Source organism: Thermobia domestica, chromosome 1 (genome assembly GCF_964235325.1).
Source record: "Thermobia domestica chromosome 1, izTheDome1.hap1.1, whole genome shotgun sequence".
In the NCBI taxonomy this organism is placed as follows: Eukaryota; Metazoa; Arthropoda; class Insecta; order Zygentoma; family Lepismatidae; genus Thermobia; species Thermobia domestica.
The window spans coordinates 64,985,733-65,000,116 of record NC_137454.1 but is presented as its reverse complement, the minus strand read 5'-3'; the positions used below and the strand labels follow the sequence as shown (position 1 = coordinate 65,000,116).

General features: G+C 37.0%; 2 protein-coding genes across 4 annotated transcripts in view; one reads left to right on the top strand and one right to left on the bottom strand.

Moving 5' to 3' along the window:
• Positions 1-14,384, top strand: part of Rab3GAP1 (RAB3 GTPase activating protein subunit 1) — a 363,483-nt gene that overhangs the window by 203,425 nt on the left and 145,674 nt on the right. The window lies entirely within an intron of this gene.
• Positions 1-14,384, bottom strand: part of haf (leucine-rich repeat and fibronectin type-III domain-containing protein hattifattener) — a 236,752-nt gene that overhangs the window by 166,968 nt on the left and 55,400 nt on the right. The gene's annotated exons all lie outside the window — the stretch shown is intronic.

Below are 14,384 nucleotides of genomic sequence, written 5' to 3'. Positions count from 1 at the left end.
TTACGCACGAAGCAAGCATCATTGATAACCAGATGATTCTCTCAACTAAGTTTTATTAGTACCGAAATTAAGACGATACACGGAGAAACCTAATTTACTTTTAACGCGTAATTTTTTTATTAGAAGTACGTAGGCATAATGTTTTATTATGCTCCACTTTTGTTGCAGAGAAAGAAGCTACGAATAATGCAATACCTTCTTGTGTAGCGAGGATAGCTCGTTTATTCCCATTTGTGGTGTCTGTGGTACTTAACACTACGTAGCACACCGCATGCGTGTTTCCAGTGGTGGTAAATTTTCTCACCACTTTCTCACACTGTTATGCCATTCACCTCTAAGATTATTTAACCTTTGAAGCGTTCCATGGGAGGAGATACACAACATGTGAGCACAATATGTTTGCTTGTTACTTCGGAGAAATATTTCTCTTTATCAAAATATATGCCTTGTCCTGTTCTCATTTCACTGATGGGTGATGCAAGATATATATATATATATATTTTTTTTTTCGAAAACATTCCATAATTCCGTTGGAAGCTATAAGAAAGTAATGCAATTAACATATTCTGCTATCAAAAGATTCATATTGGTATCTGTTTCGCTTTATTGTTTATTTTTCGGAAAATATTTTAAATCCTTCACCTCTATTTTTTTGAATGGTTGTAGTGTTGCACACGAGACGAGACAAGATTTTTTTTTTTTTTTACATTTTGAGACTAGACGAGACGAGAAACACGACAATCCTAGTCTTGTTTTCGAAAAAAAAAAAAAAAAGTAAAGAAATTCGACGAACGCGTGGACAATGTAAGTCTTAGATCCCAAACACTGTTCTAGTGTTTTATGATTCTTAGCGAAAGAAATTAAAAATTAATGATGTGATTGTACGAACGCAATGAAGTGTATTTATCGACGTTGAAAGATACGCAAGTATTTAAACAATATATGCCTACTCCAATAATAAATATGGTTAGTGTGTTGTTATGACATCACATCCATCATGACCTCACGTGACACGGAAAGATAACTTAGATAAAATTAAGAAAAAAATCAGGCCGTAAATTTACAAAACGAGACGAGAAAAAGTTTTTTTCGAGATTTGAAGGAACGAGACAAAAAGGAATTATTCAAAAATCAAGACGAGACGAAAAAAAAATTTAATTAATCTTATGAGTCTCGTCTCGTGAGCCATACTAAATGTTTGATTATACAGTTGGAAGCAATATTAAAAACCAGAGAGAACAGTGTCTCACAACTTAGCAAGTAAACTGAAATAGAGAAGTGAAAGTATTTGGGATGTTCTAGCTAAAAAATACTTACGATCATACTAATAGGGTGGCCCAAAAGTGGGTATACAGTACCGTACTGATCAGCTCATTGCATTTTATATCATTTCTTATTATTATCCATCAGGTACACTTAGTTTCTTTATTATTTGTTCTTAATGTGTTTTTATTTACATCTTAAGCTCGGAAGAGCCGAAACAAATAAACCCATAAACTAGAATGTTAACTTGATCAATACAGGGGTGTATACCTACTTTTAAGCCACCCTGTATAGTTACGGATTATTGCCACTTTTATAGCTACAACATTTATACTACATTTAGCCATAGGTAGTATACAGCTTCACCTTTAAGAAGAAATGAAATTTCAAGTTTTACGTTAGACAAGTATGCCCTTTAGGCTAAGGGAGACGGATGAAAGTGAAAAGATTTGAAATAATTGGTGGAATGACAATATGGGAGGAAATGGAGGAATCCCAAGAAAACCCCACGGAACTATGTCCACTGCAAACTCGCGTGGCCTCGGATTAGGCCATAGACTCCTCGCACTAGAGGCGAGCCCTCTATCACGGAGCCACTGTGGCCTCTTACTCATAAGAAAATTAAGAATTGTTTATGACTATTCATTTCTTGTTCCACCACATGTCTGCTGCTGTATAGTCATTCCTTGTTAATTTTTAATAATAAAACAATCTATGTGTATATCTGTCATCAGCTTATCTAAGCCCTTTTCCGAATTTTTGCTCGGTGGTCGTAGTTGGGAGAGTAAGAATGTATACACGTTTCTAGCAGTTTCTGAGAACATTGCTTGTATGCAAACAATATTACGTCGTAGTTGTGCGGACTTACATTACAGCAAAGGATAACTATCCCGGGTAATGAAATTGTTATAGATTAATTCTTGACATTCTTCTTCCTCTCTTTTTATCTATATTCTAAATTAAAACCCGGTATCGACGCGGGTCCTTACAGCTAATGGTAAATAAACTCAGTTCAGTGACCACAATAAGGTTCAATATTCGCTATGTTTATACAACAAAAAGAAAATAAGCTCTTTCACATATGCGTTTATTTAGATATACAACAGAATACTTTATCAAGAACTTGTTTTTGAACTAGAGCCGTGAACTTATTCACTAGTATCCAAACTTCTAAGAACAAAACAATGGAATATTTCCAGTCAAACTAGATGATCAGGAAAACGCTCTGTGTCCTTCGACCAGATATAGAAAAAAAACAAGATTTACATGATTATCATCCATCCTTAATTACCTTCAGTTCGTATTAAATGTTTCAAATGCTCTAATTCGCAATTCAAGTATCATTTACAGTAAATTAGTAATCGTTAATTAATCAACTTCGAGTAACGATGATCAGTGTTTGTCAGTAAATTAAATCAGTGGGGTTCAGGCTACACAGTTTTCAGTTCGAATTGAACTTGGGGCATAGATGGGGCCCTCAGACCTCACGTTTTAGCCTGGACCTCGCATTTAGTTCCTAGTTTACATCTGTTCCCCATAGAATTGTTCTGGACTCCAGTTGAATGTTTTTTCTAACAAGATTATTCGCGCGTTATATAAAAATCTCGCTTTTATTACTGTGCTCAAATGATAGAAATAATCCACTCTTTGTCAGTGGTATATGCAAGGGGGGTTGCGAGTTTAATCCCCCTTAAACAAGATATGCAAAAATAAACGTTTACTGTAGTAAGATATGAATACAAATACCTAAAGCGATATGAACTTGCGAACTTGATCTCTCTCTCTCTCTCTCTTGACGAAATTCTACGTACAAGGGTATCCCGGCTTTTAGTTGACAGCCCTGGGCATGAATGGGAGCAAATACCTCAGCGCATACAGAAACATAAAAGCAAGATATCTGAAATTAATTCAACTTTTATATGTTGATGTAAAAGTCAAGTATATACCTATATAAAGTTAACTTTTATAGTTACGGGCTTTTCCTGTTGTTAGATCATTTCTGTTTTGAGGGCCTTTGCTGTCAATCTCTTTCCAACATACACTAGCAAGTTAGATGTATTTTGCGGCGAGTAATGAAGAGATTACTAAAAATTTTTAATGAATGGTCATTCGTATGAAACATGACAAGAGCGGAACTAATAATAATAACAATTTTATTAAACAATTGTACGCACACACCACAGACACACACGCGCGCACATTTTAGAAATTTCAAGAGTAGCAGAGCTAAAGGTAAATGACGGTAAAATAAACACAAGATGACATTCCTCCCATAAGCTCTGATAATCATTCTGTTAGAAACCAGTACAGAATAGCAAAACGAGGATTGAACTCGTGATCATGGAGTACATATTTATGGTGGCTCATATTAGATCAGGCCTGTAGCCAGCCTAAAAATGTAGGCAGGGCTCGGCTGAAGTTAGGGGGGCCCGTTGCAACCATATTATAGTTCATTTGCCAGTCTACTGTGAAAATTTTTAGGGGGGCGGCCCCCCAGACCCCCCTGGATACGGGCCTGTATTAGATAAGGCTTTATGTAGTAAAAACTGTGTCTTTATTGTTTCTTAGTGATTACGGTATATGGCGATCTATTGGCAGTATGAGTTATTAGCTTTTAAAAAAAATGTAGTTCCGGGAGTTTGCACTGCATAGTTACACGAATCCCCTACTTTCAGTTGACAGCTAAAATAAATAAATAAAAAAAAATCGATCAAGTAGTATGATCCAGTGTTAGTGTTTGTGGACGAATCTACGAAATTAAGAGTGAATGGTATTGTGTCTGTCGAAGAAGAGCAGGTGCTCGCCCTTTGAAGTTTCAAGGTCGAATGATGGAAACTCTATTCCATTGTAATGCTTGTTGATAATAAGATACTTGATAATGAACAGTGTTGAGCATGCACCTACACACACACACACACACACACACACACATATATATATATATATATATATATATATATATATATATATATATATATATATATATATATATATATATATATATATATATATATATATATATATATATATATATATATACACGAAATATCACGTGCGTGGCCTAATGCCTTACTCCTATTTTCACGGATTCCTCGTTGCAATTGTGCCGAGGCGTGCCTCGAAACAAAATATTGAAGTGGGTCAGTGGAGGATGTGAGGCGGCGGTACTTTTTTCTGTTCACGGTCTAAGACACACGTTGTTTTATACGAGTACTCAAAACGCCTCTCCTTGTAGACTTTTACAATTGTTTGTCGTAAAAAATAACTTTTTCTCCATTTTTGTGTATGTTCTTAGTAATAACGTGCCCCACCTTCTTCACTTTTCTTATGGCTGGACCGTCGTGGACAAGCTATTTAGGTGTTTTTATAATATTCACGATGACGTGGGTTTGGCATTTTCCCACACACAATCTGGGTGTTCAGCGTGCATTGAGAGAAATTTTATATTGCTATATAGAAGTACTATATGTATGTACTGTATTTGCGATTCACTGTTTGTATCCCTCCCTCAACCCGCACTCCTTGAATCATAGGATCAAATTTCATTTGTACAAAATCGTGGTTTTTAATTTATTTCGAAGTGGAGTCTTATATAACACGTAGCTAGCTTAAAGCAAGAATTGTACTCTCTCCGAATTTATTACAACGTAATCTCTATGACATGAAGTGAAGTTGCAGTATTGTTTCTGTCATTTCTTTTCCAGGAATATAGATGTTATTGGTTATGCTATACTATCGTGAACACAGGGTATATTTACTGAACCGCCAGGGTGTGTATTAGCGGGTGGAAGTGCTCGGTCTTCGCCTGATGCAAGGTGGAAAATATGAATGAAATACATTGGAAACATTTACAAATCTTTGACTGTTCGATTGGAACACGAGTTTGAATTCAGTGGATTTCTGGACCTCCCTCCCCGTCCCTTAAAATGACATTTGTTCGAGAACAGGCTATCTTCCGGAAAATGTTGTCTTACACTGAGGGAGAAAAAAGCTTATTTTTAGTTTAGAAAATCCGGAGAGGCAAAATTTAGCTGGATTTTGTATCACACAAGATTTTCTGTACCAGACGATAAAGGTTTGTTGCCCCCCTCTGCTCTAATGGCTAACGCGTAAACCATTGGTACGCGTGGTTCTGGGTTCGATTTCCAGTGAGAAAGCAAAAAGAAATCCCAATTGCTCTATTTCATTATTCACCTTTCTCCTTTAAGCGAAAGAGCATATGCGTGGGACGTTAAACAAAAGAAAAACATAATTCCAATTTTCATATTTGTAGAGGTTCGTTGCTTCCTATGATCAATCTTTACAGCCTCAAACAGACGGAAATCGTGTATGTTCTCCGTCGGCATGTGCAGGATACAGATAATTATGGTTATAAACTTTAATAATCGTTATCTAGTTGTGTACGAACACTAAACAATCCCATCTTGTATAAGGTCTAGATTTTCCTTTTGGCCGGAAATAATTACTGGTAAAATCAGATTTCAAACTTCATTCAGAAAATCTGTACGAGACTTGCAAGGAAAAGAATTGAGTACGTAGCAGCATCTAAAAAATATGTACGGAACATATATTGAAAGCTAAAAAATACTTATGCACCAATTGCACCATCTAGGCTGACCTGGTTCTACTCCTTCCAACACAGTACAGAAAAAACTGCACCGCAACACCGATTACAGTTCTCCTGTCGTACCTGAACAGCGCCAGGAAAGCTGAATACGCGACAAAACGTACTAGCGACAAAACGTACCACCGACAAAACGTACCACCGACAAAACGTACCACTTACCCTGAGGGCTGCTTGTCAAGGGTTTTCTAAAAACACTTTAAATAATGACAAGCGACAAAACGTACCACTTGACTGGAGGGCTAGTTGCGAAGAGTCTTCCAATCAGCCATCAAATAATGACAAGCGACAAAACGTACCACTTAATAGGACAGCATATAAGTATATATATATATCGGCCAAAATAAGGTTAAAAGTTGAACAGATTGGTGGTGAGAAAAGTACCGATGCAAGACCAAGACTAAGACTAACGCTAAGACTAAGACCATGCCTGCAAGATTCTCGCCAGATCAAGACCAGCAAGAATTATGCATATGCAATATTTGAATATTTGCTGATTTCCATCACACTTTATCCAGGCTTTGGACCAGAGACGGATAGGCATTATTAGAGGGGCGCGGGCGCTTTCTCCCACAAGGGCCACAAGCATCTCAATGTCACAAATCAAGTTGCACAGTTTTCTTTCTACAGCAAGTCAATAGTATTAACAATTGACAATTAAAACCTGATATTCTTTCATCAGTATATTATTCTGAATTGTTCAAAATATTATATGAAGTTCAAGGAGAACGTATACTATATTACAAAATTAGCAGATGTTTTAGTGTACTAGTTTTTGATGCTACTGTATCTATCACTTTTGTATTCGAAATATTTTTTAATAAATCTTTTTCAATAGACATCAACATAAATGTTTTCAAATGTTCCTGAGACATGGTTACTCGTTAGCCTATTTTTAATGTATTTCAGCTTATTTCAGTTTTGAAAAATTTCTTTCACATGTTACCTGAGTTACGGGCAAAGTCAATAAAAATTTGTATGCTGGAAACCTGGATAAGTATTACTGCAAAATTTACAATTCTGCAAAATTAAAAAACAGCACATTGGACAATTTTACAACACGTTTTGCATTCACTTTCCTTGTAAACAAATGTATTTTCTCCTAATTCTGAATCACTTGCACCATCAGCACAGTCATTTTTTCTCGGTTGTGCTCGTCATCAAGACTGACTTTCAAGGATATCCACGTCCTTCAAAAGTCCAAGAGAATACAATTATAGTATCCTTGGAAACTTCTTTACTGAAGTTTTTCAGAAAATATGTAAGTTTATCGAAAGGCACGTCTGGAAGTTCTATTACTTGGTTGAAGTGTCTAGGATCCAAATAATCTGTAAAGTACATTGCTTCTTGAATCTTGAAGAAATACTCGAAACTACCATGTCCAATATTGTGTTGAATGCGTCGATGCACTACCTGGTCATTGGATAGAAGCAGCTTCATCTTCATGTTCACAGGAATATATTTGTCCATCTCTGAAGGTGAATTGTCGCCAGGTCAATAGAAAAAAAAAAAAGAAAAGAAATCACGTTGTAAGTCTTCAAATTTCTTATTGGTCCACTCTGCAAAGCTTAATGCTGCATTCTTAATGGATTCAAAATCATCCCTCTACAGTTTCACTTGGAACAGAGTAGTCTGCACCATCCGATAGGACTAGACTAGCAGCACCCTCTATTTGGAGATAGTTTGACAGAGAGGTCGTCACTTGAAATATCTTAAGGAACATTTGTGCTGTCCGAGTTGTTTTGAACTTGAAAAGATCTTTTATATATCCTTTCGCTTTACACCTAGCTTTTGGTTTGATATTTTCTGTAGAAGCAATTTTCTTAATTATTATGGTCAACTCTATATAGAAAGCACTTTCTGGGTTCGAAAAATGATTAAGCTTTTTCTGAACAACAGTGTGTTTTCTACCATCGCCTTTGTTAACATTTGGTCTTCCAAATGTCCATTCGTTGATAAGACTCACGCATAAATATCGCACTGTCATTCAGCAAAACAATGACACAGAATCAATGCAATTTTTTGTCAGATCACATATGACATGATTGAGTATATGAGCTTAACACCACACGTGTAACTGAGTTTCTTAGTGGTTAAGCAGTTAGCGTATGCGTCTTTGTCGTGGGAGATCTGGGTTCGATTCCTAGCGGGATCTCATGTGCTTCGGATTTCCCGTAAATCAGTATGTCCCGTCTCATATAGCCTCGCTGCTAAAAGGGCCGTTAAACTCAAAATCAACTGAATCACACGTGTAACTGATCATAGGTGAATTGAAAAAATCCGAATATTGTCCTTGCATGTTACTTGAGCCATCGGTTGAATTTCCAATACACTTCTTAATATCAAGGTTCAACTTCTGCAGAATTTCCAGCAGTAAACCGCAAGGACACTGGTCTGTGGTAGATATGCATTTTACAATGACAACAATACTTTGTTTAACAACCATTTTAACAACATACCGTAAAACAACAGAGCACTGGCCTGAAACTAACTACATATATCTTGAGTAGTGTCTAATAGAACAGAAAATATTGAAGCTTGAGAGACTTCTTTCGAAATATCTTCTCTGATAAGTGTGTTGGTAGCATTGAAAACATAATTCACCGTGTTTAGTAAAAGTTATGCGACCACTATCCTGCTTACTTCCTCGTATATGACTCTTCTCGGTGACCTTATCTAAATTATTTTTAAATGGAAGATCAAATTTGCTTAAGAAAGGAATACTATCCAAAAAGTTTCCATGATCTATAGCTGTGTCTTTCAGTTTATAGGCTGCTACATTTCCTCTGCAATGAGTCTCTGCACTTTGACAACTCGATACATTACCTGTCTGTTCTTCTCAACCTTATACTGCCGTTGTTTTACCTGTTCATAAGGAAGTAGTTTCTTAACATTATGTTCTCTTTTGTTAGATATGTAAGCACCCACATTGGTCAAATGTATTTTGGAAGACTCGTGTTCTCTTACTGACTGATAAACGTGTTTAATGTTGCGTTTGTTACGTACAAAACCTTTAAGAGAAGTTTGTTCTATCTGCGAACACGCTGAAAAAAAAAATGCTTGAAGTGGTACGTTTTGTCGCGCATTAAATATCCGAAATGTTTTAATTAGTCCAAGACAGGTTGTAATTTATATAAGTGGTACGTTTTGTCGTGGAATAAATATCAGAAATGCTTTAATTAATCCATGACAGGTTGTCATTTATGACAGGTCGTCAAAAGTGGTACGTTTTGTCGCGAAAATTCAAGTGGTACGTTTTGTCGCTGGTACGTTTTGTCGGGACACCAGGAAAGCTACCTATAGCCGGAATCTATGGCTTTTCCTGCAAACTGCGCCGGATTTTTCTCTCCGTGTGGGAGGGGATAAACTCAAAATGTGGGGGAAGCTGCACTGGTATACTATTTGCTGAAAGGCATGCCCTCCATAAAAGTAATATATAATAGTAATTTGATTTACGTTATCTCCGGGGGAAGGGGAACAAATAGCCAACTCTGGGAAGAACAGGGCAGGCCTGGAGCTAGCCCAAAAATGTAGAGGGACCCCGGCAGAAGTTAGGGGGTGCCCGATTCAACCATATTATAGTTCATTTGCAAGCCTACCATGAAAATGTTAGGAGACCAGCAAAAATTTAGGGGCCCCCTAGACCCCTCTGGATACGGACCTGGGGCAGGGGACGTATCCATGGGAGGTCCATTGGGTCCGGGCTTCCCCCCCCAAAAAAAACTTCCTAATTCAACATACATTTGTACACTTTCTCAATAAAACTACTTGTTTTACAGGGGAATGATTGACGTAGCATGAAAATTTTACCTTACAATTCATCTGGACTCTCTTATAAAAACAATCTACTTCTATTATTTTTTTTTTCTGAAAATGTAGGTGAAAGTATTTTATGATTAGTTATCGTCTTTTCGAGTACAGAATAATACCCGTTCAATACTACTTAGACATAGTAGCTCGTAGTATTGGATCATTACTCGCCAAAAAAGTTGGATCCATATCAGCAAAAATTTCCAGGTGCGCATCTGGGGAACTGTGAGTTCTAGTGGGAAAAGTGGCTCCGGGGATTGCTAAATTACTTTGTTGCGCCTTCAGCTCATTTCGAGGAAGGCATTAGGAAATAAAAAAGAATAACACATTCGTTACTATTGCTTTTCGTACTCCTTACTCCATCCCTTACGCTATAAGTGATCTCTGTGCACTCTATGCTTAGTAATAGAAAGCCTATAATCAATCTGAGGTTCCAATAATGACATTGATGAGATTTTTTTTTTTTTTTATAGCTAATTTAGATTGATTACGGAATAATCTCGGTTGTCTCAGATTACATTTGGCTCAATGCAGCAAAACTAAACTACTAATTTTCGGGCACCTATCCTCTTCTACTTGAGCTTGGTTTAACTGTAGCAGAGTTAATTTTTTCAGTTTTCAGTAAATATTTGTAACTTATTCAACTTATATTATTTTGTTAAACTTATTTTATGTCCAACAATTCTGTCTTAGTGGCTCAGAAGTTGTATTTTTATTTATTCATTTATTTTAGTGTAAGGAAAGAAAAAACTCCGGAAACCATTCATATACACATAGTTCAGGATAATTGTCAGATTCTAGAATGAACCCGTTATCTACAGTTCTTCATTTACTGAGCTACTTAACCGTAGGTAATTCGAACGATACAGGAGCAATGTCTTGGCTAAAGTGTTCAAAGTACTTGCTCTGAGGGCAGGAGCAAAACTTGAAAGTCAGAGTACAATTCGGAGCAAATTATGAATTTAAGTTTTGTTGCTTTGCTTAATTCTCAGAGTTTGTTATGTTTGAGTGTCATGCTTACCATTAAACAGACTTATAGATGTATGCAGAGTAACGAAATATGTTGGAAGGAAACAGGACATTTCTGTCAAATGAATGTTCAAGTAATTTCCATAAATGGAATTTAAATAAAACGAAAAATTATATAATTAGCGTACGCCTCTTCTATGCGGAAGACCTGGGTTCGATTCCCGACAGAAGCTGATATGGCTAGGATCCCACGTTAAGATGTAGATCCATCTCTCATATAGCTTCTCTGCTGAAAGGAGCTCTAAATTTCAGTCCAACTAACTAAAATGAAAAATTAAATCTTTCAGTTTTGTGTCCCATGCTTATGCCGTAGAGGCTAAAGGAGATGGAATGGAAATGAATGATTATGGAAGAAATTGAATTGAAATGAAATGAAATCTCTAAGTTTACATCCCACGGTTATGCCTTTTTAGGTTAAAGGAGACGGTGATGATGAGAAATAAATTAAATGGTGGAATGAAGAAAGTGGGAGGAAACGGTAGAACCCCGAGAAAACTCATGAGGACGGTATTTATCCACCACAAAATCCACACGGCACGAGCTGGGATCGAATCAGGGACCCCAAGCACCGGAGGTGAACGCTCTACCATTGAACCACGGCGCCCCCCGGAAAAAATTGATATGGGTGAGTGTGTGGAAGGAAACTAGAAAACTTACGGATGCGATGTTGTCCACCACAGACTCACCTGGCGTAGAATTGAACCAAACACTCGTCGCACCAGAGATGAGAAGAGTCCTCTAAAGTAAGTTTCGTGGTGTATTGCGGGATGCATTCTTCATAAAAAGATCTTTACATGGTTTTCTACAAGCAAGTTTTGTAAAGAAAGGTGCTCCTTAATGCAGTTCGCGTTCTTCCTGAGTAGATGGCTCCGGATTCATTTCTAGATTGGGTTATACAATAAAGTATTGAACACAAGTCTGAAAGAAAATTACCAAGTATCGACCATGTTCGTTTTATAAAACATGAGGAAGTGTCTTATAACCAATGAAGCTTATGTTATTTGTTTCAACAAGTTATATAAACCTCATTCCTTAAGGGTTAACATTTCTAAAGAAAATCATCGAGGATTTCATTAACGTTGTGCGTAACTTCCTGTTTCTCGGTTGGTGCGACCGACTTCTGTGAGCGACTTGTACGAGTGTTTAAAAGCGTGCTCATGTTATTCGGCCGGAAGTACGAAACATCGCTCGTGTGTTTATCGTATGTAGATCATGATCACGTGCAATTCCTCATCAGTATTCTACCCATCTTGGTTTTCAGTCCAAGATTTGTTGATTTATGCGGGAAAATATTCTTTTTCTTTTTTCTGCTTTTGTTTTGTTTGCAACTAAGTGCCCTAAAGCTTTCAGTGTAACGCCCCACGATATTTCTTTAGGCTGAGAGAGACAAATTATTTAGGGAACGATGGTGTGGGAGGAAACGGGAGTATCCCGAGAAAACCTACAGACAGAATGTTGTCCACCACAAACTAATAACTTGACTGGGGATTGAACCAGGGACCCCACACAACAAAGGTAAGTGCTGTACCACTGAGCTCTGTGCCCTCCGTTGCCAGACTTGTACCCAGAAGACTTAAGACAGGTAGAGCGAGGTGACTCCTTTTGGACCTGGTTTGAGTTCACTTTATGTTTATGCGTACATAATAACAAAACATTTGAAAACTTCAGAGGGCTGAATGTTATGAGCCACGCCCTAGCTATGGGCCTGAGACCCTTGGGTAACGAACTTAATCCTTTCCATAACGCTTTTTTTTTTCTTTCTTCATAAATTTGCTTTCGAAGTAGATTAGTGTATTTGGTCTGTGGTACATTCTGACCAATGAAAGTACTCTTCACGTGTAAAAAGTTTGAGGAATGCTTCTCTTAGCTGTTAGTTGCTTTGAAATTTAATTTTCCTTTCAACAACGCAGCTATGGAATGATGGTGGCTTAGCGGTAGAGCTTAGTTCCACGGCCACGTCAGTTTGTGGTGGACAACATCATGTCAGTAGTTTTCTTGAGTTTTTCCCGTTTCCTCTCACATTATCATTCCACGAATTATCCCATAATCATTAACTTTCATTAATCATCCATCGCCTTTAACCAAATGCAAAATGAAAGAAAAATGAATTGAAATCTTTCATTTTACGTCCCATGGTTATGCCGGCTAGGCTAAAAGAGACAGTGATGATGAAAAGTGAAGACAATGGTGGAATGAATAAAGTTGAATGAAACGGGGGGAACCCGGAGAAAACCCACGCACACGGTGTTTTGTTTATCACAAAGTCCACTTGGCGCGAGCTGGGATCGAACCAGGGGCCCCACGCACCAGATATGAACACTTTACCACTGAGCCACCATGGTCCGTAGCCAAAAGGACATAACTATTGGACGTAAAAGTATAAATTTCATTTGATTTTTCAACAACGCAGCCATATTAGAAGATTGCTACAGTTTACAGTAGAAGGCACACTAAATGTTAACAGTTCATCAGAAATCGATGCTGGGCATCCCGAATAAAAAAGGCAATACTGCTAACTTTTTAATCAGAAGGGAAGCCTTGTCCAAGATACAGGAAAATACTATATTAGAAGCATGTGTTTAGAATGACACAATTTTTGTTTCTATGAGTATTAGCATAAGAGAGCGTCCAGGCTATTCTTTACGGAAGTGAGTAATTTTCTTTTCTTTGTATAATCAAAATCAAAGTAGTCCGCTTTTTTACATAAATATTTGGCTTCTCTCTTCTTCGTCTTCTACTAGTGCGTGTAGACTTTTTTTAACCAGATTAACTTTTCAACCTTAATACCAAGTCATACTTATAATACTTAATTGTTTTCCAGTATTTTGGAAACTACTAATTTTCTGAACAGAGAAAGTTTTGGAATTCCAGTACCTTTTCGCTCTTTTTTTTTCTTTTTCTTTTATTCGTAGTTTCTCCTATTTGGTTGCTTCTTCTGTTCTTTGAATGTGCAGTGACACATGCAAAGTAGAAGTGGGTCGTGTCCGATTATATTGTTTTTTTTTTTTTTCGGTACACAAACAAACACACACCAAAAGCAAAAACTTCTGGTTATTGGGTACCACTAACTCTTCCATGTGTCTGCTTTTTGAAAAGACTACCGTTAGAATTTATTTATTTATGTAGATTTGGAGTTAAGACACTTCACTATTTTTAAATTTTAATGAATCATTTAAAAACAATGAAGAATATCAAATGGACAGTACGTGGAAAGTAAGCTAGGTAATATCTACAAAATGCTGTTACGTGAATTAATAATATTGTTTTCAAGACTTTTCGTGTAATTTATAAATTTGGATGCTCATCAATGACGACGTCATATGCTGTGCACCCAAATTCCTGGACAATAAGAAGACGTATGAAAACACTTGATCACATTTAAGAAAGGTGAAAGGTCAACTTATCTTCATTCTGACAAAATAGAGTGTTCAACTTCGAAACCACAGTCTATTTAGCATGTAACAAGGATAAAGAACTATTGATTGTACAGGGGCGTACCCACAGGGAATCCACCGTTTCGAAATCCTCCTCCAAACTTTCTAACTCAACGTACATTTGTACAGTCTCTCAATGTAACATGAAAATTTGATCTTACATTTCATGTACTCTTTTTCTATTATAGAAACAATCTAGTTCTGTCATTTTTTTCCTGAAAATA